The sequence below is a fragment of the Armigeres subalbatus genome, chromosome 2 (genome assembly GCF_024139115.2).
Source record: "Armigeres subalbatus isolate Guangzhou_Male chromosome 2, GZ_Asu_2, whole genome shotgun sequence".
Classification (NCBI taxonomy): Eukaryota; Metazoa; Arthropoda; class Insecta; order Diptera; family Culicidae; genus Armigeres; species Armigeres subalbatus.
The window spans coordinates 303,343,840-303,367,154 of NC_085140.1; the positions used below are offsets into that span (position 1 = coordinate 303,343,840).

At 37.2% G+C, this 23,315-nt stretch overlaps 1 protein-coding gene across 5 annotated transcripts in view; it reads left to right on the forward strand.

Moving 5' to 3' along the window:
• The first annotated feature begins 778 nt into the window (after positions 1–778).
• The window catches only part of LOC134212509 (serine protease inhibitor 28Dc-like), a 73,818-nt gene continuing 51,281 nt past the window's right edge, over positions 779–23,315 (forward strand). Inside the window, exon 1 of one of the 5 annotated variants that reach the window (XM_062690453.1) lies at positions 779–1,199. The gene's annotated coding sequence lies outside the window, so the exon portion shown is untranslated. The remainder of the gene's footprint in view (positions 1,200–23,315) is intronic. The other 4 variants (XM_062690456.1, XM_062690452.1, XM_062690454.1 and 1 more) reach the window with 4 other exon arrangements.

A 23,315-nucleotide genomic window follows, 5' to 3' on the forward strand; every position in this document is an offset into this window, starting at 1 on the left:
CATAATTTTTGATCTAGTTTTGTTACGGACATCTTAAGGACGGTAAATATGAGGGAAACCACAAAAGGCGTTTTGCAAGGGGGGGGGGGGGCGTTTTGGGGCCTCTTCCCCTAACAACATCGTAAAAAGCGACCCAGTATACACTTGTTGATACAAAAACCTATCGTTTTTGTATACGAATCCAGCAATTTTGTATGTGCCAAATTATGCAGATTTGTAAGAAAATTTGGTTCGCGCTTGAAAAGATAACTCCCGTTTTACATAAATATTTATATAATTTAGTAATACAATACTGATTACCCAGCTACCTCCCCCGAGGTAATAACACAGTTCTTCACTTTATTGATTATCCACCCCTACACTCTTAAAATAAATCGCAGATTTCTGTGAAATTTCACCGAAATCTCAACAGCAGAACTGTTCGGTGAATAATTTCACATATTTTCGGTGGTTTTGACAGTTGAACAAAGGAAAAATCGCCGAAAATTTTGTGAAATAATCACCGAATAATTCTGCTCTTGAGATTTCGGTGAGTTGAAGCAAAATTCACCGAAATCTGTGAAGTGATTTAAGTGTGTAACGTTTGTTTTTCTTTTAATTTTCGTGCAATCTACGGATCTCTTTTTTTTAAATAGTAACCAGGAATGTAATCAATTTGATTCAACTACGAACAGATTATCAAGGTTCCACGTCCGAAATCGACCGTAAACAAACGCGAACGCACGGTCAGTCGACCAACGATCGTGACCGGCCGATCGCGATCGTTTGTTAAAACCAACCTCTTCGCTTTTAACGAGTTTCAGTTCTCCGGATACGATGTACGCGAATGGTCACGCGGTTGGGAACGTACAACTCATTGCTGCCACTGCAAACATACAGAAGTGATCGCCAAAAGGTGCTGCCCCGAGGTGTGACGTCGTCTCCTGGGCAGAAGAAGATTCCCACCTGAGTTGAAGAACCTGTGCGAGGTGCTGACAAAGATAGTGCGGGCTGTGTGCAATCACTACGAGTTCGGTTTAGTGCGAGGGGACACTCCAAACCAGATTCTAGTCCCATCGATGTGTGTGATTGGTTCTTTGTGCGCTTGATTCGAAGGGTGTAATTATAAATATTTCGTGCATAGAAGACCCAAAGAGCAAGGTAATTGATACGGCTCACAGCAGCAGCAGCAGTATCATCAGCACTCGTGCTTATATTAGGTATTGCAAAATGGTTGAATAGTGAACTATCATAAACAACGCAGAACGGTGATAATGATTTTGAAACACCGCTGGAATGGTGGTTTTCTTCCGCCGTCAGAATCATCGAGGCATGCGCTTCGAGAATCGGAATGACCGGGCCAAATCGAACTGGGAATTGAGTGAAGCCAAGTGGCACAAATAAAGCTTCTTATCTCGGCGTGTCGTCAGGGGTTATCGAAGGAAATAACATTGTGGTTTTGGAAAGTTGTAGAGCCTGGCAAAACCCACACGATCGATGGATGAGATGCACACAGGGTGATGTGATTCGCGAATTCACTGCTAACGATGATGTCTCGAGAGAAACTGGTTTGGTTATTATTATTATGAATATCAAGGAAGTAGTATTGGTAGCACTATATGCCTCGGCACGCCCTCGCAAATGCATGTTTGTTAGCGGTATTTCGATATTGAGGTTTGACTATTCGACCGGTTGTAAAGGAGAAACATCGTAAATGGTCAGCAAACCTGCTAAGATTAATTCTCAAGAATTATTTATTTCAGTATTGGAACTGTTGTACAGGTAATCCTCAATTTCCCCTTTTTTGATTTCAAAAGAACAGCCAAAAGATGGTAATAAGAATCTAAATGCAAACGCCGGCCCGCATTGTCTCGTAGTCATTGATTTTACATGTGATGTTATACGCAACTACTCAAACAAAATTTCGTACGTGTTGCAGGTTCTCAAAATTTCTATCAACATCACATAAAAGTCGTACTCTGACAAACAGAAACCAACATCAATGGCTAATAAATTTCATTTGATTTGACTTCAAATGAATAAAGTTGCTCAAACAACAACTATTCACGCCGGTGATTTATGGCCTGAAGTAGTAAACAGCATCTTCAATTAGGGTTCAGCATGGGATTCCCTAATATGAAGGCTATTTCAAGACGGGACCTTGTCGACACTTAGCGATTAGTGATGCATGTATTCGTATATATGCTTCAGTTGGTTCGATTGCCGCTCTTGACATCTGACTGAATAGTAGTAAGTGATGATATCACTTCTGGGTGATCAACAACGGAATACCACTTGAGGGTAATCAACAAATAGCTTATTCAAATCTGAACTAATGAACTCGATGAAGAGAAATCTGGAAAACAACATATTTAATAATAAATGGCTAATGAGTACCGTTTGCCTTAATATTAGATCAGGAATAATCCTGAAACTGAATGTTTCATAGCATCTTGGAATTAATCGCCTTAAGAATATTCCTCAGGGTAAAAATTACATAGATATTTCTACAAATTACTTAATATTTCTTCAAGGGAGAACGAACCAATGGATTATATTCTTTATTGTTCTTCTATTCTTTTGTTTTTCTTTCTATTCCTTTGTTCTATTTCCTTTGTTTTTCTTTCTTTTATCTTCTCTTCATTCTTCTACCTTCTTTTCTATTATTCTATATTCTTGATTATTACACGCGAAATGAGCGCAAGAAATAACATGTTTCTTATTGAACTTATTGACTAAGATGAAAGTAAAATGTTTTGCATAACTTTCTTAATAATGGAATAAACTGTATTTTCAAAATAATTTGTTTAAATTTAATTTTATTAAATAATAATTAAGTCATTATTACGAACTGTTGAAGAAGCTTTTTATCTAGAAGCTTGTCGAGTTGTCTAAATATTACAAGTTGCATGTACCGTCAGTAACGGAAAACGTCTTCAGCCGTTAAATGACTGTGTATATCCAAATGTCAATTAACAACCTGTCGTGTCACGAACCTAGCGACCGAACCAACAAATCCAATTTTTCTGGGGTTTTCCAAAAGTAAAGAACTGGTTCTAATTTGTCAGACAAGTTAACTCCGTCACCGTCGCCGTTCGCGAGGTGGTACCAGATAGGTGATGACGATGTATAGCACACCCCTGAATACTTCCTATCCACATTCTACTTCATTTATTCTTCTATGCCAACTCTGGAACATTGCCACCGTGCAGCTTAGCGTTCATTAAGCAAGTCCAGAGTTATGAAAAGCGAGATTTCAAGCTACCTTTTTTGTACTTGGTGATTCTCTTATGCTCAAAGAAGTCCCCACCCAAACAAACTTGACCAACCCAAATTCTTTAGACCGAACCGGGAATCTTAACTTAAATTTAATTAAAGTTTATTGGCAGTGATGATTGATTATTGAACAAATGGTCCAGCTTTTACATATGGATTCCTTCCAGGACTACATATCCATAATGACTGACACCAAGAAGTAGTGTTATGGATTTATGTAGATTCGAGATGGATTTGCTCATGTTATTGAAAAAAAACTTCATGTGATCTAAATGACATCGACATGCATCGAGCAGTTTCGGTAACTAAAAGATGTTTTACTAAAATCGTTAGTAGGGCAAACATTGTTTGTACTAAAAGACTTAGGGAACTGTACCGGTTTTGGCCATGTTCCTAATTTGGCCAATTTTACGAATAACTCCAAAAATAAAGCAATTCGCGAGGGTTTTTTAGTTCCAACAAAAGATATATCGCTCACGGATCAACGCTGCTTTCAACTGATCGATTATTTTGGAAAAATATGTATTTTCCAGGGTTGGCCAAATTAGGCACTAAGTTGGCCAAAGCCGATGCACTTCCCCTATTAGTATTGATTGCGGTTTTTTCTTCATTTTTCCTAATAATGTTCTAATCCAGACTGGTTCTGGTGAGTTGGGTTGTTTTACCCTTTTTTCCGAAGGCGATTCCGACAAATTGTCCTTAATCTGATAACTATTCCTAGCACCAACCGACCTACTTCACGGATGTTTTTTTTTTTTGACAAGATTCAGTTTTAGGTGCATGGAATTATTTACGCTATATATTGCTATAGCAATTCTTACTGCCTTATTATATTCGAACATAGGAGAGACTTACAAAATTCATGAAAGAAATGTTCATTTTTGCGTCTTTATCGCCACCTTTTTTGTTGAGAACATTTAAAACATCTCTTCGAATTCAATTCACATAAAATTTATGATGTCAAGTTCCTGTTCGCCCCTGAATATTGAATGCTATTTGAAGCCCATAATCATTAAGTCTTCTAATATTACTTCTTGTAAGCAAGCTTGAAATTGTGTTACAACGGGAGTCCACACTATGGCTCTACGCATAAGCGATCCATCGGAATTGGAATCTAGATGTCCTCAGTCCATGCCAATGATGCTAGGCTTGATCATATGATATCAATTCCGAGATGTAGTTGCTCAACTGCTGATCGCAAAATAATAACAAACGGGGTCTCCAGCTAGCCATGTAAGCAAAGGCGAAGGCTTGCACATCCGGAGATGACGAGTTCGGTTCACCGTACTAGAACAGTGATCACCAAAGTGCGCCCTCCAAGCCATTTCCTGCGGCCCGCGAAGGTTTGTTTGAGAATACACTACGTGTGGCCCATTGATTAGCACTATATGATAGGAAAAGCTTTCTATCATTCCCAATATCTCGGTGCATTCGGGAACCTGTCAAGTTCACATCACTATGATGTTGAAGCAAGATTTATAAATTTAGAATAGTTTTATCATTACGGTTCATAAAATTCATAACTTCATACATGGATGATAGCAGGCCGACAGCAAATATACTTCGATGTTATTGCCCCGGGTTATGATAATAGCAAATTTGTATTTCATCTCAGATTTAAAGGAACTGAAGATTGAACTACAGGTAAAAATATTGTTGTAATACACTGCTCCGTAATAAGAATGTTTCAATTTCTCAAAATAAGTAAGGTTTTGGAGAAATTGAACTGAAATTTAGTGGATTATGTTCAGAATACCATTCGAATTCTTTTTAGAATCGCAAACAGATTCTGTTCAGAACCTTCAATCGGATTTTTTTCAGAATCTCAAACAGAATTCTTTTTAGAATCCCAAACGGATTCTTTTTAGAATCCCAAACGGATTCTGTTCAGAATTCCAGACGGATTCTGTTCAGAAACTCAAACGAATTTTGCTTCGAATATCAAGCGAATGCTGCTTAGAGTGTTTTTTAGAATCCCTTTGTTATTTGCTACGAACAACAAATATGAAAAACATGAGATCAAAATTACAGAATTAGTTGCCACTTGATTATTTAGGAAAAAAGCATAGAATATTTTCTGCCAACTGAGCCGACAAGATGCTATATATACACATTTTCCAATGTCACTTCCGCTACAAATTTTGCAAATATACTGCGGCCCGCTTCAACAGCTCAAAACGTCTGTGCGGCCCTTCATAGTAAGCATCCTGGGGACCACTGGTCTAGAATGTTTTCGGGTGGAAAACATTCTCGACTCCCTTGACATAGTATTTGGCAAAATTGATCACCTATCGAAACTAAGAAGCAGGAAGTAAAACCTTTCGCTTGATATATAAAGTCCACCCACATGCCTTTTGATTATTTTTAAAAAAATAGTTTTTCTTATGTATGGCGACAATTAGTACACCGACCCTATATTTAATTAAACCTAGCGTGTTCATAAGTTCTTAAAGATGCATGGCCTTTCTGAAAGAATTATCAAAAGAATCCTTCCGAAAAAGTGAGAGCCAAATACTACGTAGAAAGCGGGAATATTTGGGCAGCACCCCCTATTCCCGTCAACTCGTAACTCGACCGCGTTCAAACCAAATGGCTTGATTTTTTGTACATCACTAGATATCGATAGAACCAAACCATGTACAAAAAAATAGCCATTTGGTTGGAACGCGGTCGAGTTATTAAGGTTGCTGACGGGAATAGGCGGTGCTGCCCAAATGGTTCTCTACCCTATCATATGTCTGTATCGATACAGATATTTTTAAAGTATTTCTTTCTGCTATTTCCAGAAAATCAATTAAGAGATTCTAGAAAGGCAAAATCTTGAGTTTTCAAGAAGACGTAACAAAAATTTAAATGAAAAAGAAATTGGAATTCTTCCGGATAGATAAAACTCCACAGGCGTAAGAATGCTCCACTGTTCCGAATGGCAGATTCGTGATTTGGGGTCATCCACAAATTACGTAAGGGTTTATTTGCCATTTTTTGTACCCCCCTCCCTCCCTTGTAAGGCATCATAAGATTTTCAAAGACCCCCCTCCCCTCCCTAACATCTTAGTAAGATTTCATTTTTTTTTTCATTAAAATTATTCAAAGTTGCTTGTGAAATGTTCTTAAAGCAGTTTATGTTTTTATTGAAACTTTGAATACAAAAGAAAGTTGAATAAAAAAATAATAAATCAATTTTGGTGCAAACGAATCAGCAGAACCATCAATTTATGTGCTCTTACGATTCAGCAAACATAAATGATTATCAGCTGCTGTGAACTCATTTGTTACCCAGGCTTCGACGGCTTGAACCTCAGCAAAATAATCGTCCATTGATTGTTGCGTTGAGTTGCGTTGTCGGTATCAACATCCTCTTCATCCATCCAGTCAACATCTTCAGCTCCTGTGTAATCGTCACGGATCACACACAGCAATTCTTTACATCGGCGAGCTGCTACTCGCACGGGACGAACTTTACCAGATTGTTTGTTGCACGAAGATCCATGAACCGATTTAGTGTGTATTGTGTATACCAGCAGCTTTCATCGATGCCAAATACAAACCACAAGTCTTACAGGTTCTTTGCTTGATTTCATTACGAAGCGAAGGGCAGTACATGTCGTATGGTACATTAACCATGTCAGAATCAACAGGTATAGGTACACCCAATGCAAGACGCTGGAACAGAGGCAAAAACCGATCTGTCTGTTTTACATCACCTGGTCTTGGTACCATGATACCCACACTAGATTGTCTCAATGGGCAAGGTGGTGGAAGGAACCTGTTCGGTAAAACATGGAGATAGCTACTTCGGAATGGCTTGCAGCATCCCGTATTTTCACATTTAACGATTTGCAAGGCATATTGAGATTCGCGTACATGGTCCTTGTACCACTCATGATCTGGCAAGCTAGGAGGATCACATGCTTTCCTTGGTTCTTTATATTCGGCTACAACTGGGAATCCATCAATGACCAATGCACTCCATTGTTGACCCAATGCTTCACCCGCTGCTGTGAAGTTTTTCTTTTCGAATTCTCCATCTATGGTTTTACCTCTTTCATCAAGATGGGATCCATATGAATCTGCAGGCAGGATCACTCCAGCTAGTTGGGAGCTGAGGGGCGCCATTTTCCGCTCTACGCGATTGAACGCGCTTCTTCCAGGCGTATTGGTCATCACAAGCAATGCATCAAGGTCATACCGAAGAAAGTGTTGCAGAGATAACATGACTGGTCTTACAAATCCATCTTCAATTTTCATGAAACTTTGAAAAGCTTCAACATCCATCAAAGTATCTAAATCATCCGAATGCGTTGCGGCATTGGAAGCAGCATGCTTGAGGCTTCTAATAGCAATATACGTTGGCCCTGAATAAGTCATGGCTTCTGGATGGCTCCACCCCACTACCCCGAATGACAGTACCCCGAACGCCATTACCCCGAAGGCCACTACCCCGAATGGGACAGTACTCCGAAAACCATCACCCCGAATGGGATACTACCCCGAAATCTATTACCCCGAAAGACAATTACCCCGAAAACGTTTCGAATATGTAGTATTCTATTATTATGTTTAACACCAACAGATATCAATGAATCGCAAAATGACAATCTTTAAAAAAAAATAAAAAAAATATAGAAACTTAGATAAATGCATTACATATTCTGTTTAACCAACAGTTTTGATTTTTTTTTCTAATTAGTTTTAACTGTCATTTCTGTCATTATGATCTTGAAAAGTACTAATTCTACGAAATGAGATGAGGAGTAAAAGAGCCTTTCCATAGAATGCGTTTTTCCGGTATAAGGCGAACAGAGGAGATGATGCCTTCTTTAAATGAGGCACATAGATGAAATAATACATTCTTTAAACAAACGGGATTGCCCGGTATAAGGCAGTCAGCGGAGATTATGCCTTTTTTAAATGGACGCGTATGCTCGGTATAATGCACATAGAGGAAATAATGCATTCTTAAAATGAACGCGTTTGCCCGATATAGGGCAGACAGATGAGAATATACCTTCTTTATGAACGTGGTTATACCGAGATAAGGGACACAGAGGAAATAATGCCTTTTTAAAAGTAACGCGCCTGCCCGTTAGATACCGAACAGAGATGACGCCTTGTTAAAGTCAACACAACTTACCGAAGACAAACAAAAACTCCCCCCCTCTCTCTCTCTTCTTTTACTTCTCTTCTTTTCTCTCTCTTTTACTCACTCACTCATTCTTACTTACCCACTCACTCTTACTCACTCACTCACTCTTGCTCGCTGGCTTACTCTTACGCTCATTCATACCACTCCACTCAATTTTACTCATGCACTCACTTTTACTCACTGACTCACTCGCTCTCTCTTACTCACTCACTCACTTTTATTCACTTACTTACTCTCACTCACTCACTTTTACTCACTCATACATTCTCTATTACTCATTCACTTACTCTTACTCACTCATTAAATTTTACTCACTCATTCTTACTCGCTCACTCTTACTCACTCATTCACCCACTCGTCGATTCTGAGATTTAGACCACGCTTCATCCAGAATCCCTTTGCTTTACAACAGCGACCAAGGAACAACTTCAACCTTGTTGCCCTTGTAGTCATGCTGACGTGGATCGCAATGGATAAATCAAAAAGCAAAATCTGCCGTTATGAAACGAACAGATCGAGCCACCGTAGACATGTTCTGTCCAAACAACACGAATAGAAATATGTGTATACAGTGCCGCCGTTGTTTTGATGCGGTGAGTGCAAAATGAGTTACCTTGATTGATCCATTGCCTCCAACTCTCTGCATTGTGCATGAGAACGTGCTGCATAATCTTCCCCTACCTTTCAGGACTCTTGAAGGGTGCCATACGAAGTGGAACGGGATATTACAGAGTGAGAATACTTAGTTTTGTACTGCATTGAAACAGTTTCAGTTTCAATTATTGCTCATTGCTCATATATGCTCGGAATTATGAATAAACTTTTATTGAGTAACATTTTTTTCATTGAAATGAAGTATAAACTTGAAATAATGATTAATTCGGGGTACTGGCTCATTCGGGGTAGTGTCCCATTAGGAGTAATGGCATTCGGGGTAGTGACTCATTCGGGGTTGTGGCGTTCGGAGTAGTGGCCTTCGGGGTAATGGAATTATGGGTAGTGTCGTAGAGTCCTTCTGGATAGCCTTGTCCATGTGGTTTAATTACAATCGCACTGTAGACGGAAGGTGTAAGTTTGTGTTTTGGGGCTACTACCCAGTCATGGTCATGGTACTCAAGGTGCATAAGTAGAGGTGACTGTTTGTGTGCCGCTGTGAGTCCAATCGGGACTTTAGCTTTGTCGTCCTGACTGATAAAGATAACCTGATCGCCACCCAGCAGTGAGGCAATGGATTCAATATTTCGAATTGTTGAGACGCAGAACGTACTAGGGGCCATCCAGAAACCACGTGGTCATATTTTTGAAGATTTTCAACCCCCCTCCCCCCCATGTGGTTTATCGTGGTCATTTGGCAGACCCCCCTCCCCCCCCTATGACCACGTGGTTTTTTTTCAAGGTTTTGGTTTTCGGAAAACATCCAGAATTTGGGACAGAATCGGATGAGCGGTGTGGAGCAAAATCAATTTTTTGAATTTAAATTTTATATAGGGGTAATGACGGCTTTGGCAGGTTTTGTTCTATTATTGTCAGGAGGGTTTTTTATGACTGATTATGCTCAAATTTGGCTCAAACATTCTTTGCAAATCAAAGAATATTGTGGCCAAATTTCATAAATTTCGTTCGACGAAAAAACTCCTGCCAATAATAGAGCAAAACCTGCCAAAGCCGTCTGTTCCCCTAATTTAAATTTTTATATATATTCTTATCTTACGTAAGATTTTAACAAATCCCCCCTCGCTCCATCGTAAGCAAATGTAAGAAAACTTGGAACACCACCTCCACCCCTATTCCCTTACATAATTTGTGGATGAGCCCTTTCTAAAAGTTATATACAACATCATTCTTTTTCTGTGTCAAGGTTTATGTCTTTAATGAAATTATCTTCAATTACATCAACGACATCCATGAAGTCATCTAAAGTATCAGAGGACAAAGAACTTTTCAAATCTTCAAATGCTATAAAATTACGCAAGATATTAGAATAGGCAAGTGATTTTTTTTCCAACGTCTCCCCTTCATCCAAATCGAGCTTAAAATTAGATCTGATTCTTTAAGGCACGAAGGAAAATGTCAACGTTTGCCTCTCTTGATTATTTTCTTGCATTATGAACCTCAAAGTGTAGATGAGTGAATAAATATTTCCCTACCATTAGCCAGACATTCATGAACACCAGCAGGAATTTCATACGCTCCGTACTAACTAAGATATTGTTCGTCTTTAATTTTCCAAAAAACATGTCGGAAATCATTGATTCCTGGAGATTTATAAATATCTAAATATTATGAAATCTCATATTTAGTTCCTCATCAGTATCTAATGAATAGCTCAGAAAATTAGGATTGGAAATGCTTCAAACCACTCAAGCCCCAAACGCAATTCAGCGGAATGGCGACGGAAACGGCAAAATTTGACAGGAAATAAATGAACAAACTGTCAAATCCTTCCATTACCGTCGACGTTGTACTGCATTGCATTGGAGGTTTTATTTATTTACCCCTGTGAAAGGTTAAATAAATGAGCTTAAAAAATTGTTATAAAGAAATTCGGCATTTTTACCAAGAAATGTATTTTGGCCATACATTTTGAGCCCATAGTTCAATCTGGCCCATTTTTAATAGGAAACTATGTGACTGGAGTCCCCGTCGAAAGCAACTTAATGCGAGAAAATCGGATACAAATAAGTGTCTAAATGGCGATGGAGCTTTTTTTTGCACACATACATGTTCTATTATACAAAGTTGCTCGAAAGATCAAACACATTGCGAAAAATATCTTATTATTTCGGTATTCATCCACTTGGCAGCACTCAGTTGAGTTGGTTATTTTAGTATCTGTAAAATTTAGGTAGTTGTGATTTTCCATAAAGTTGTTCGAAACATCAAAACCATTGTCGAGAACATCTAATCAATTCGGAGTTCATCTACTTGGCGGCGCTAGCGTATATGACACTTCCAGTTGAATTAGATATCTCTGAATCTGTAAAATTTAGAGAATTTTGAAATTCTACAAAGTTGTTCAAAAGATCAAAACCATTACCACAGACAAACAGACGTAACAGCTTGAACATTTTTCTGAAAAATTCATCGCCCAACTCCCCTAACACCATCTTGCGAGTAACAAACAATGTTTCATAAGACATTGTCACCAGAAGGCGCTGGAGTGAAATGTCAGGCTCGAACTCGATTACTACGCTAGCGCCTCTAGTTGTGAAACGCGCAACCAATTAAATTCAAATTGATCGTTGAAACCATGGTCGATGGTAATTTCTCTAGTGTTACGTCTGTTTGTCTGTGCTATTACGGTGAACATGTCATTAATTCGGAATTTATCCGCTTGGCGGCACTAGCGTATATGAGACTACCAGTTGAATAAAAATCCTGTAATCTGTAAAATTTAGAGAGTTGTAATATTTTACAAAGTTGTTCGAAATATCAAAACCAAGTCAAAACCGGCGAACGTCTCATTATTTCGGAATTAATTTGCTTGGCGGAGCTAGCGTATATGAGAGAATTAAATATCTTGGAATTTGTGAGATTTAGAGAGTTGTGATATTCTACAAAGTTTTTCTAAAGATCAAACCCATTGTGGAGAACATATAATTGATTCGGAATTCATCCAATTGGTGGCGCTAGCGTATATGAAACTACCAGTTGAATTAGATATCTCGGAATTTGTGAAATTTAGAGAGTTGTGATATTCTACAAAGTTGTTCGAAAAATCAAAACTATTACGGTGAACGTCTCATTAATTCGGAATTCATCCACTTGGTGGCGCTAGAGTATATGACACTACCAGGTGACTTAGATATCTTGGAATTAGTGAAATTTGGACAGTTGTGATATTCTACCAAAAACATTATATTCATTATCTGATTATTTGGAAATCATGCGCTCCGCGGTGTTGGCATGTGAGAGACTTCCAGTAGAATTGGATATATCGGAATCTATTTAATTCTAAGAGTTGTGATGTTCCACAAAGTTGTTCGAATGATCAAAACCATTACGGTGAATTAACTCATTAACTCGGAATTGATCCTTTTGGCGGCGGAAGCGCACATGAGGCTACCAATTGAATTAGATGTCGCAGAATATGTGACATTTAGAGAGTTATGATTCTCTACAAAGTTGTTCGGAAGGTCGAAACCATTATATTTCAAATCTGGATGGAAATCAAATTGGTGGCGCTAACGCACATTAAACTACATAGCGGAATTTGTGAAATTGAGAGAGTTGTGATGTTTTCAATCACTGTCAACAACCACCGCTGCTGCACTATCGATGATTGCATTGCCACCAACGTCATCACCGGGGCAGCATTTGTCGCTGGGACCGCTACCGGACAAAAAATTTACTCAATTGATGATATCAGACCGACTGCCGCTTCACCAGCAATGACCGCCACCAACGCCGTTGTTGTCCGATGCCATCGTGCGCACTTCGTGCAATACCGATCAAAATGACGCGCGCGCGGAACACGGGTATTTTTATGGGCCAAATGGCTAGCAGCTGATAATTATTGGATTTGGATTAAATTTGGATTGGATTTGCCGTGGATTTGGATTGAATTCTATTTGGATTAGAATAAGTTTGATTTTAGATTTGATTTGCATTTTGTTGGATTTGTATTGGATTTGGATTGCATTTTGTTTGACTTGCATTGTATTTGAATTGGATTCGGATTAAATTTGGATTGGACAAGAATTGGATTTGAGAGGCCTTCCTCCGCCGTGTGGTAAGATGTGTTTCTACAAAGCAAGACCAAACTAAAGGTTCAATTATTGGTGCGGCCTAGAAATTTTTTTCGATATCCCTGGGGCATAAATATAACATCATATTAGTCTCATGGTATACTAATGGATCGCAGTTAAAAACTGTGAAATTACTTAATGAACAAACAAGCCGTGAATCGGCAATGTCCCAGTAGGGGATGTAATGCCAATAAGAAGAAGCAGAACCGGGATTTGATTGGATTGAATTTAGTTTGTAAAAAAATGGATTTAGATTGAAACTGAATAAGATTTGGATTTAATTTGGATTGGCTTTGTATCGGATTAGTTTGGATTTAGTTTGACTTCGAATTGAATGTCGATTGAATTTAGATTTGATTTGAATTATAATTTGGTTGAATTTTTGGATTGGATATGGATTGGATTAGGAATGGTTTTGCATTTGAATCGGATTGAGATTGGATTTGTGTTGGATTGGATTAGAATTCGATTAGGACTTGGTTCTAACATCGATTGCATCATGATTTTGTTTGAACTATGTTTGTGTTTTATTATAATGAAATTTAAAACAATTTCTTATATTGTTCGAGTAGGATTTTTTTTCTTGTATTTGACTATTGGATGTATGTGTATTATTGGATTTAAATTGTTGATTTGATTTGAATTCTTTCTGTTAGGATTAAAGATGGAATTCATTGTTTTGATTGAAACATGATTCAGCGCTAGGCTACATTGAACACATTTTTCACGCCAATTAATAAAAATCAAAATGATTTTCTGGAAGCAGACACTTTTTCATGATCCTAATTCAAATTGTAGAGAAGGGGACGAATGTAGTGAATATAATGGATTCAAGAAACTAATTCGGTGAGCAAGTAAATGTTTGCAAAAATGAAAATAAAAATGATAAATAAAGTAGAAATTATTTTACTGAATAATCTATTCGAATGAGCACCCAATTTTCTCAGACCAATAATAATTGTCAATGATACATTATTCCGAATTGATCTCAATGTCGATGCGTTATAAAAGCTTCACCGAAAGATCTATGTGTGCCAAAGAAGAAAAGATACTTAGGCTGCACGTGTAAGTATGAGTGAGTCAAGGAGCGAAAACGAGCTGTGGATTGCCGAGGATTATGGAGTATAAAAGTAGGAGATAGGAGGAAAAGAAAACTAGCGAGAGCTTGCGTTTGTGAGTAAATGAGTTTGATCCGGGCTGAAGAATAACAATCTTCAATTGCCTGGTCATTCTGCGAACAATCTTTGGTGCGAACTGACGCGTTTTAAATTTGTTTTCCGTCTGTAAATTCACGGATACGACAATATTGTCGCAATCAAAACAAAGGTAAATTATGTTTGAATCAAATATGCGTTTCCAGTTGTTTCAATCAGCGGATTGTTTAAAGCATACATAGATTAAAGTGACCAGACGTCCCGGATTCAGCCTACTAGTCCCGCATTGCCAGGCGTCCCAGAAAACGTCCCGGATTCTATGATGAATCTGTTAAGTCTGAAAAATCTATTACCTTGGAAAATAGGTTACCTAGAAAAATTATTACAGAATCGAACAATTAATTAATAGAAAAAATGATATTTAGAGGGTCTTTGAACCTGGATAATAAAGTTTTGATTGTTTTAAAGAATCTAGCCGTTTCCGCAAGTATAAAGTAATTAATAGATTCTAAAGGAGCAACAGATGTTAAGTTGATTTCTCAGACGCAGAAATATTAGGAAACTGAAGCATTCGAATAAGTCTAAAGAATGCAGAAATATTAGGAATTTGTATGATCTACGGAAACTAAAATATCTCTAGATATTCTGAAAAGTTTAAGTCATGACAATGATCTGAATCTTAAGGACTTGAGTTAGCTCCAAAAACTGGAAAATTAAAAACCAGGAAATGTGTAACATTTGGAACATCGTTAAGACTAAAATAAAAACTCTCCCTAAAAAATAGAAATTTCCCATAAAAAATTTAATAATTGCCAATAAAGAAATCAGGGTATGAGCAATAACTAAATATAAAATTTCCACAAATAAATCAAAATTTCCATAAACAATTAAGAGTTTTTCACAAATTAAAAATAAATAAGCACTTTTAAAAACAAAAATTGCAATTATAAAAGAAGAATTTTCCATAAAAAAAATCAAAATGTTCCACGAAAAAACTACTAAATTTCCATAAATAAATCAATATGTATAAGCAATAAAAAATTTCTTTTCCATAGATGACCCCTTCTTTAAAAGCGTTTAAAGTTCATGTAAATTTCATCAGCTTTATTGCTTTCTTGTATTTTTTATGGAAATTTTCTTATTTTTTTTGTTCTTCATAAATTATTTTGTGGGAAATTTTTATTTTTTTATGGAAAAAAATATTCGTTTTGTGGAAAATTTTGTAATTGCTTATTGCTTATATTGATTTATTTATGGAAATTTTGTATTTTTTTTCGTGGAACATTTTGATTTCTTTATGGAAAATTCTTATTTTATAATTGCTATTTTGAATTTTAAAAGTGCTTATTTATTTTTGTTATGTGGGAAATTCTTAATTATTTATGGAAATTTTGTTTTATTCGTGGAAATTTTATATTTATTTTTTGCTCATACCCTGATTTCTTTATTGGCAATTTCCTAATTTTTATGGAATTTTTTTTTTTCAAGTTCGTTTATTTTGTAGGCTCAGGCGTGTATAACACTTTACGGAGCCATGTTTCTTTGGGATATATACAATCGATGTAATTTTTTATCAGTTAGTAAGAGAGGGATAAGAGCCAGCGTACTCGTGGTGACTCGAGGTTAGTTTACAATATTTAAGGATGGACGGGGCTTACGATTCGGGAACATAGAATTTCGGCTGCTCATCCGGGCATTTGGCGTAAGGGATGATGTGGCATGTCGTCGTGCTCATGGCTTAGTTCGACGAGCGTCTTCCGGATGGCCTGAGTAACGGAGATCTACGGAACATAGAGACAGAGACAGTACAAAAAAAACTTTGACAGAAGAAAGAAAAAACAAAAATTAGATTTTGATGTCAGAATCACAAATGAAACTATAAATGACCGCATCACGATCCCCCAAAACACCTCGAATTTCCCTGAAGGGTTGTTTACCTCGGGCCACTAGGGTATCCAATAGTCGCTCTCTGGAGGCGTCATTTTCCGAGCAGAACCAAACTACGTGATCGATGTCATCGTAACCGGCTCCGCACCTACATAAGTTGCTATCGACAAGGTTTATTCTGTACAGATGTGCGTTTAGTGAATAGTGATTGGACATAAGTCTCGACATCACGCGAATGAAGCCTCGACTTAAGTCCTCACCTCTGAACCACGCTCGCCCAGGAACTTTTGGAACTATGGAAAATAGCCACCGTCCGAGTTCATTGTGTGTCCAATTCCTTTCCCAACTTTGAAGAGTACTCTGACGGACTAATGGTGAAAACTCGTTGCTCGAGAATTGTCTATCATAAACCTCACCTTCCTGTGCGCCCACCTTTGCCAGCGAGTCTGCCTTCTCATTGCCGTAGATTGAGCAGTGAGATGGGACCACATGGAAAATTTCTAATTTTTTATGGAAATATTATTTTGCTGCCCATCGTTAATTCTGCGAAGATATCAGAAAAAGCAGGAAAACGGGCAAACGGGCAGTACCTGGTACACCAGTGAAGAATGTTTCGCTTATCGCTTATTTCACGACTGGAGCGGGCATCGAACCCTCTACTTATAGTACACTTATAGTACACAAAGTCATTCAACCAAACGCCATTTGTCCAAATGCCACTTGGTTGAATATCGCGTTTGGCTGAAAATCATCTAGCCGAATTCCATTTGGCCGAAACGAAGATTAGGCCAAAACGGTTTGGCCGAAAATGTCATTTGGCCAAAGAGAATATACGGCCGAAAGGGAAACAACAATTCCGGCCCTTCCTGCTAAATGACTTTTTCGGTCAAATTTCGGTCAAATGGCCCTTTCTTCAAACGACATTTTAGGCCAATTAATTTGTCCGGCGAAAACGTTAAGAAAACTCTTTCCCGGCTATCCAACAAGATGATTTTTTAGGAACGTCTATGTGTGTGTAGAGTAACAGCGTGCCTCTTAATCTTGATGTCCATGATTCGAGTCCAGATTACATTTTGTTTTAAATATAAAACTCTAAACATTTTATAAGTTTGTCTTATTGAATGCATTTTAAAAAATAAACTTATGAAAATCAACACGTTTTCTTATGTCGTAATTCCAAAAGAAATTTTTGTAATACTCACATAACTAGTTTGCCTAGTGTACACATACATTTATATTTCATGCTTTTGAATATCCAAAGATTAAGGTGATTATACAATAGGGTGTCCCAAAATTAGACCAAGTCTGGGATTTTGGGGGCTCAACCTTCAAATGAAAGCTTAGGGTATAACAAAAGAAAAATTGTTCTACGACAACTCTGGGAAATGACGTTTAGGGGTAGCCCCGACGCGTTTTATGAAAAAAGTGCATTTTTTATAGGTAACATCGAAAATACCGGTATATCGGAAAGAAAATCGATGAAACCCATCCATTTTATATTTTTTACATTTAACTTAGGGTCTATACTTTATGGTAAAACTTTGATACCGCATGTTTTAGCTCTATATATTTTTCACTGATGCTTTAAATGCCCAAAAATGATGAATTTTTCTTAATATTTTTTTATTAATGCATCCAAAACGGGTATCCATCATAATGCTTTCGAAACTAGATATACATAGAACGGTGGGGATTATCGAATATTTTGCTAAAAATAGCAACCTCCTATCTCTAGCCGTTTAAAAGTTATACACGATTTACTGCAGCTTGGAAAAAGACTTTTTGAAATTTCGGATCATAATACCTGGATCATGTTTAAGTAAAGAAACGCCTACTTTTCCATACCAACCAAATGAGTGTTTTAATAACCAATATAGCATTTATATGAGTTGCATAAAATTGATTTTAATACTTATTTGAGTGTTATAATGGAAACCCAACGATGGACCAGCAGTAACATGACTGACTACAAATTGTTCAGTTAGTCTGGGTGAGTACTCAAATAGATTGATGAATATGGTTTCAAAACTACCCATAGGTAGGTTCAGCTATCGTTTCATGGTTTGGTGAGCTGTGCAATGTTTCACGATAACATGGAAATTAATTGTTTTCTGACCAACTTGATTTTTTAACCAGCACGATCATGTGAAGTTAATCTGGCTGGATCATTTTGGTCCCGATTTATCGATGCAATCAATTTATCATTGTATTCAGTATTGGTAGGCAAAATAGTTCGTAATTAGTGTAGATTGTTCTTATTTCCAGAGATTCCGTAGATGGTAGATGCCAAATATTTCAATATGCATTATAAAATATTAATAATAATAGTAATTTGTGTAACTAGTTGCAAAAAGATGATTTAATCAGCATGGTTGTACGTTTATCCAACGAGGCTTGCCGAATGAGATATGTTCGCAACCGCGAATACAGGGATTGCCCCCCTAGCAATGAAGGAAGCTGTTGAAACTCTTTTGCCTTCATCGGTATATCTCGGGTACTTTTTCAAAACGGCGTATGTCGCAAATTGTAAACAAACCCGTTTTCAACAGCATATGGCATCAAATTCATCTAAAAATGTGTATAACTTCAAAGCTACATGAAAATGCGTTATTAAAAATGTAAATCAATATTTTACAAAACGGTGTAACATCATTATAGAAAATATTGCACATACACCGCTTAGCAAAAAAATGTACTTTAAAAAGTTTTTCGAACAACTAAATAGTTTAAAACGTGCGTCTGCTTGTACTTTTTTATCACTGAGTTCAAAATTAAACTTGTTGCTTGAAAATTGTGATTTTTGTTAAGAAAAATATGTTACGTTGTTTTTCTGCAGCAAATGTTGTTACGTCGTGCTGTAAGTGTTGCAATTTTTTGTCGCATGTGCGTGAAACGTTTCAACTTGACGCAACATTTCGACGTATCAACAATGCAGCATACGGAGCAGCGTAACATTTCGACGAAAGTAGCATGACCTCGGCCATGCTGACGTATCAGAACGACGTATGTGATTTATCTTTTGCAGAACGTTGTAACATATATTTTTGTCAAAATAACTGGAATGTTCACACGCATGACAGACTTCAGAGTCAGTGACGATGAACCTTTTCTTAATGTATCGTTGAGGTGAATTCACTTGCAATAAAAATGTTTAGTTTTTAAATAGGAATAAAAATGAAATCTTAAAACTTCCAAGCCGATTTTCTCAGCTTGATCAAAATGTTACATACGCCGATTTGAAAAAGTACCCGAGATATAACGATCGACAGCAAAATCACCACCAGTCGCCACCGTATGTATAGGACACGGAATTCAGGTAGAGCATCGTTATCTCCCCATCGCATCGTCCGTTATCAGCGTATGTGATAAGGAGAGCAGAGAGCAGGTTGTCGGAGTTAAACCGATCTGACGAACCACCGAAGCGATCATCGTTGGAAGAAGGTCTCTCCGGTACCTACCCAAGAGAACATCGGCAGTCGTAACTAGATCACGGTCCGGGACAGATCACGTCCAGCATACACACGTTCGAGTGTTTTTAATGTGTTATAGATTAAGTGTAGATTATATTTAAATAAAGTTCGTCCAGTATGTCCAGTAATTTTAACAAATAAAGCAAGTGTAACTGTTTCAATAAAGTTAGGTGTTTAAATGTACATTATTTAGTGTTTGTGTGATAATTCAAGGAGAACTATCGTGCCACTTCGAAACGTTCAGAAGAAAAATTGTGCTACAATACAAGAAACCCATCGCCTGCATGAACGCACGTCCCTCTTTCCACCTCTAACTTTGGTGTCCGGTTGGTTGCCCCCTCGCCCAGCAGCTATTGAAGGAATTTCGGATCAGGTAAAGGGGCTCAAACGTTCATACTACGAGTGCTGATAAAATCGAGTTTTGCAATTAGTTGCACACACTATTTTTTGCAATGGCGTAAAATGAGTTTCAATATGGCGTAAAATATGACAAATCGATATCAAAATGATCTAGTTGGATTTGCTTCACATGATCGTTCTTGCAAAAAATCAAGATGGTCACAAAACAACTAATTTCCATGTTATCGAGAAACATTGCACAGCTCGACAAACCATGACACGAAAACTGAACCTACCTATGGGTAGTTTTGAAACCATATTCATCAATCTATTTGAGCACTCACCCAGACTAACTGAACAATTTGTAGTCAGTCATGTTACTGCTGGTCCATCGTTGGGTTTCCATTATAACACTCAAATAAGTATTAAAATTAATTTTATGCAACTCATATAAATGCTATATTGGTTATTCAAGCACTCATTTGGTTGGTATGGAAAAGTAGGCGTTTCTTTACTTAAACATGATCCAGGTATTATGATCCGAAATTTCAAAAAGTCTTTTTCCAAGCTGCAGTAAATCGTGAATAACTTTTAAACGGATAGAGATAGAAGGTTGCTATTTTTAGCAAAATATTCGTTATAAAATTCCCCATCTTTCTATGTATATCTAGTTTCGAAAGCATTATGATAGATACCCGTTTTGGATGCATTAATAAAAAAATATTAAGAAAAATTCATCATTTTTGGGCATTTAAAGCATCAGTGAAAAATATATAGACCTAAAACATGCGGTATCAAAGTTTTACCATAAAGTACAGACCCTAAGTTAAATGTAAAAAATATAAAATGGATGGGTTTCATCGAATTTCTTTCCGATATACCGGTATTTTCGATGTTACCTATAAAAAATGCACTTTTTTCATAAAACGCGTCGGGGCCACCCCTAAACGTCATTTCCCAGAGTTGTCGTAGAACAATTTTACTTTTGTTTAACCCTAAGCTTTCATTTGAAGGTTGAGCCCCCAAAATCCCAGACTTTGTCCAATTTTGGGACACCCTATTATACAATCAAGCCATGTGGTGAATTTCAAATTCACCACACGGATTTCTACTCCTATTATCAGGAGATCAAATCTAGCGTAATAATTTTCGTACAATGCGGAAATTAAAGTCGATTGTTTAGCATGAGTAAGCAAACGATCTACGAATGTTTCATCCCCATGGGCGTTGTGGTTCTCTCAATTCGTGCTCTTGAAAAATCACTAGAAAAAGCACGTGGTTTCCAAGATGGCCGATTTGTGGCTTTGTTGTATAACCACCTTAAGATGTTTCTATAAAATCGAGTAATTAGCATCATGCTGGATGTTTTCGTTGAGAGGAGAATAATCCGTTCTGAAACGATTTGATACGCTTCAAAAAATTATAGTGCGTAAAGTTAAGGTGTCCCGGATTGGCACTAGAAAGTTCTGGTCACTTTAACATAGATATTATTGTTTTGGTTCGACCGCTCATAATATTTCTCTGTCAATTCTATCAATATTCATATTCTAGTAGCATTAGACTAGGGGAAAAGACGGATTTGGCAGGTTTTGTTCTATTATTGGCAGGGGGGTTTTTGTCGACCAAATTTTATGAAATTTGACCACAATATTCTTTGATATGGAAAGAATATTTAGGTCAAATTTGAGCATAATCAGTCATAAAAACCCCCCTGACAATAATAGAACAAAACCTGCCAAAGCCGTAATTCCCCCTACCAGATTTCACATATGTGTACGTTTATATTTCATTTACTTACCTTTTCGTACCTAAAATCATCCTAATAAACAATTTAGAAGCAAGGAAAAATATGCTTCCACTCATTTGATGCTGCTTTGGTGCAGCTTCCGAGTTTTCACATTTTCATACCACTGATATGTGTAAACAGAACCGTTAGAGAGATAATTGAATCTGAGTAACATTTGATGTTACAATGATATGGAAATGCTAATATCATCTTCCAAACTTGGACGTACATGATCATGATAGCATTAGAGGCGAAAGTATAGAATTGATAGTTCCGTTAGGATACGGCAGGCATGAAGAATGTTTTTATAGAAGTCGATTTGAAAGCGAGCGGAGGGCAATATTTGTGATGGCATATATCGCACGACCTTCCTTCTGCCAAGCTCCCGTATGAAGGGGGAGGGAAGAATATCAGTGTGGAAGCTGATATATCTCCACTGGCAAAAGGAAGGTGGTTTGACTTGCTCATATGCCATCGCGTGCGGAAGGATTTGCTATCGACGAGTACTGTCCCCAAATTTCTAATATGACATCAGCATTTAGTCGAATAGGATTTTTATTGCACAGTTCTGTTTTCTCATTGCGTCCGTCTCGTCGCAACCAACTTGGCTGCCTCGGAGAGAACAAAGCAGAGAAAGGCACTGCTGCTGTACCGTCGACCAATAACAGCTTAATTGATGTTAGTTCCTTCATGTGTTTGGGTTTCAAAGACGTTTTATTATTCTAGCCTTCTCAATCCTTTTTTCAGTAATGAGAAAAAATTTAATAACTATTAATATATCCATCCAAAACGTGTCAAATTTTTACTGGACATAGTTTTATTATTACAGAATTGAATAAGCTCATTAAATTGGTAATTGCTCATTTCACATTGTGTAGAGAAATAAACCAAGATAAATACTCAACATGGACACACTTGATCCCCCATCGTTTGGTCACACTTGATCCCGATATATTAGGGCGTTTGTTGTATTCCATTGTATGTGAATATTATTAACGCTCGTGCAATTTGAATTTGCCAATAGCCTTATCTCATTACTTAGAACAAAGTATAGTTAAACATATTTAACTTTGATTAGTTTTTTGAAATACAAGTAAATTGATTTTAACATAATTTTCCATTAAAGGACAGATGAAGCTTTGAAAATACTCAAGAAATCACCGGGCGTAAAATCAATACAATTGATCTATACTATAGACCCTTTTGACTAGAGTGAATTAATTTACAATCACTATTTTTATCGTATTTCATCGCAAGTCTTCCTGTTTGTCTTCCTAAAAAACTTTTAACACAGTAGGTTAATCCAACCGCTTTGAGTAAGCACTTAAAGAGAAATCGCATTTGTGTCCTAATATACACTTACTAGCATTCATACTTTGTTGATATATCAGACATTAAATGTGTCACTGTTGCTCTATTCGAGAACCAAAATACTTGCCCTACTGAATACCAATAAAATTTAATTTTTGCATGACTGCTTTTACGTTAGACTCGACTCAAGTTAACTGATTTTTTCTTATTGCGATTAGT